Here is a 3,858-nt window from a genome sequence, read left to right on the forward strand (position 1 = left end):
TGATAAGTCATTTCAGGTCTCATGATTCTAATCCAACATTGTATCCAAAGGTGTACAAGCTATTTCAGATCTATATCATAACCATAGCCCTTACAACATAAAATATACTTCAGATATAAGTATTCATGAAAATCCATTTCATTTGCACACCTAGCCTTTTGATCTTCCCCTCCTTATATACTTAGAGCCAGTTTCAATACCTTAGACCAAAACAACACTTAGAACTTGTGGTATTGTTAGACGGGATCAAGTAACCATTATTTTGCTCAATATTGTGGGCTAATACCATGGTATGGACCCCTGGTATTCTTTAACCTTAATTTTCATCCCATATGTGCTTTGCCTTCTGTGAAACTACATGCATACATATACACTCCTTTTGTTATGTTTACCTGCGTTTATACACTACTTAGACTAGGTGAAATAGCGTATACAACTTAATACAACTTAAAACATTATTTTTCCTCAATTTCTTGATTCTGATCTGTAATCCTTTGTTCCATCATAAAACAACTTAATACAACTTACATCATATACAACTTAAAAACATTATTTTTCCTTAATTTCTTGATTTTGACCTATAATCCTTTGTTCCATCATCCTGTTCTTCTATGCCATTACTTTGTTACCTCTGAATAGATCTGTTACAATGTCGGTTTCCCTTTATCAATTTTGAACTGACCTGTATGTGGGTTTCCATCAAGGACAACACATGTATCATAATGCCAACAATCTCCCCCTTTGGACTTGATGGCAACCATATTTGTGTTGAGCACTTCAAGTTGTAGAACATATTAGATATATCAAGCAACACCAATATACTCTCCCCCTTTGAAATCAAGGGCAAAGGGAAAACCAAGATATTCTCCCCCTTAGTACATGCTGAGATGCACTATACTATCCATGCTCCCCTTGAGGACATGTGGAGTCTGTAGAAATATTTTTCAAAAGAATAGCATGATTGTATAACTCAACTATGTGAGTATGACCTTCCTATCACGAATGACTCATACATACATCAATCACCCAACCAAGTGGGGATACATCAAATTTTCATACATGACTGAAAATTACCATTATTACATCTTCCTTCCCATGCATAGTGGGGGAACACATTACATCATATGTCCAAAAGGACTCATTCATAATAGACTATGATAGAAAGAGCCTTTACATGACCTTTTCATCAAATGACATTAATAAAAGAGAACATAGCTAAATTCAACAACCATGATGCCAACAATATTTTAAAGGCCAATGCTCCTCCTAGACCTGTGCTACCTATGCATTGTCAATAATTCATTCATCAAGGCATCTTCATCAATCAAATAAACATCAATGAGAAAATCATATCAGCTATCTATAACCATCAATATCAAATTGAACACCCATGTTAGAAACCGGTTTTGAGTCTGACCCACTTTTTTTCTGTCAGAAAAACATATGCTACTTATGACACAAAAACTCGCATATATACACGAATCTACTTCATGAAATCCACCTATTCCTCTGAATAAATTGGTTTTAACAACAAGATGAGGTATAAACAACTCCCAAATTTTTTCTGAGATATTCAAATGCTTCTCTAGGAAGAGGTTTGGTAAATATACCAACAACTTGTTATTTGGAGGGAACATACTCCGATTTAACCTTTTGTTCAAGCACTTGTTCTCGTAGAAAGTGGTACTTAATGGGTATGTGCGTGGTCTTGGAGTGCAAGACTTAATTTTTTGAAATACCAATGGCACGTGTATTATCACATCGGATGGAGATGGGTGGAGAAAATGTGATTTGAATATCTTGTAAAGATTGCAGAATCCAGAGTAGTTGTGTGCAACAAGATGCAGCAACCACATATTCTGCTTCAATTGTAGATAAGGAAATTGAACTTTGTTTCTTGTTGAACCAAGACACTAATCGCGATCCCATATAAAATGCACCTCCACTAGTGCTTTTTCAGTCATCAACATTTTCAGCCCAATCTGCATATGTATATGCATGAAGAGTGAGATTTGTATTGGTAGGATAACATAGATCGAAGTCTTGAGTTCCTTGGAGATATTTGAGTATTCTTTTTACTACCTAAAGATGTGATTCCTTCGGATTGGCTTGGAATCTTCCAAAAATTTCTACCACATGGATGATATCTAGTCTGGCACCTGTTAGATAAAGTAGACTTCCAATCATAGATTTGTACACTGGTTGATTCACTATAGGAGATTCATCGTTAGATCTAAGACTACATCCTATTACCATTGGAGTACATACTGGTTTGGAATCTTCCATTCTGTACCTCAAAATCTGCTTGATATATTTAGTTTGTGAAAGAAAGATGCCATCTTTTGTTTGTTGCACTTGTAGACCAAGAAAATAAGTTAGTTCTCCACGTAAAGACATTTCAAATTCTTGCTACATAATAGAAGAAAATTTTGACTTGTAGATTCTTCATTACTACCAAAGATGATATCATCAATATAAACAACAATAATTAGCAGTTTATCATTCTCAATTTTTGTATATAAGTTGTTGTCTACAGTTCCTTTTGTGAAACCTCGTTGTTGAAGATATTTGTCAAGATGATAATACCATGCTCTTAAAGCTTGTTTCAGTCCATATAAAGCCTTTTTGAGTTCGTATACAAGATTTGCATCATTTCCCAAAATGAATCCTTCTGGTTTTTCAACGTATACTTCTTCTTCTAAATCTCCATTAAGAAATGCAGATTTTACATCCATTTGATAAACTTTGAATTTTTGAAAACTTGAAAGAGAAAGAAACATTCTTATGGCTTCAAGTCTAGCAACAGGTGCAAAATTTTCTTCAAATTCTATACCTTCTTGTTGAGCATACCCTTTACAAACAAGCCTTGATTTATTCCTAATAACCTCTCCATTTTCATTCAACTTATTCTTGAATATCCATTTTGTTCCTATAACATTTTTATCATGAGGTCTAGGAACTAATTCCCAAGTATCATTCTTTTCAATTTGGTCAAGTTCTTCATCCATGGCCTTAACCCAAAATTCATCTCTGCTAGCTTCATTTACATTTTGTGGTTCTATGGAGGATAATAATGCTAGATAACTGGAAGATCCTACAAGAGTTCTTCTTGTCTGTACTCCAGACCCTTTTTCTCCTAGAATTTGAGATTCTGGATGATTCTTTTGAACATACTTGGATGGAGCCTTTTCCCTATCAGATGTATCTTCTTCTGATGCTTCATTGGTTTCTTCCTCTATATCATTTCGATTTGATACAGGAAAGCATTCACCGTCTTCATTATTATCATCTTCCTTTGTTGATGTCACCTATTTCAGATTTTTGCATGCTTCATTGATTACAACATCAATGCATTCAACAATTTTTCGAAGTCTCTTATTATAACATTTGTATCCTTTACTTCTAGATGAATAACCAAGAAATATTCCTTCGTCTGCTCTAGGTTCAAACTTACCAAGTTTTTCATCAATCTTTTTTATGAAACATTTGCTTCCAAAAACTTTGAAGTGTTTTACAGTGGGAGGCTGACCATATCAAAGTTCATATGGAGTTTGATCACTATTTACACATACATGAGATTTTTTGAGAATATTTAGTGCAGTATGTGCAGCTTCACCCTAGAAGGTGTTAGGAATTCCTGACTCATCAAGCATAGCTTAAGCCATTTGTTGAACTATTCTATTCATTCTTTCCACCACACTATTTTGTTGAGGAGTTCTTGCAAGAGAGAATAGTCTCTTTATTCCATGTTGTTCAAAAAATTCAAAAAATTCATCCAATATGAATTCTCCTCCCCAATCAGATCTGAGACATTTTATTTTTAGATCTAATTCATTTTCAACTAAGGCTTTGAAGACT

Source organism: Pinus tabuliformis, chromosome 5_1 (assembly GCF_031772625.1).
Source record: "Pinus tabuliformis cultivar Carrire ecotype Pingquan chromosome 5_1, CPIR1, whole genome shotgun sequence".
Classification (NCBI taxonomy): domain Eukaryota; kingdom Viridiplantae; phylum Streptophyta; class Pinopsida; order Pinales; family Pinaceae; genus Pinus; species Pinus tabuliformis.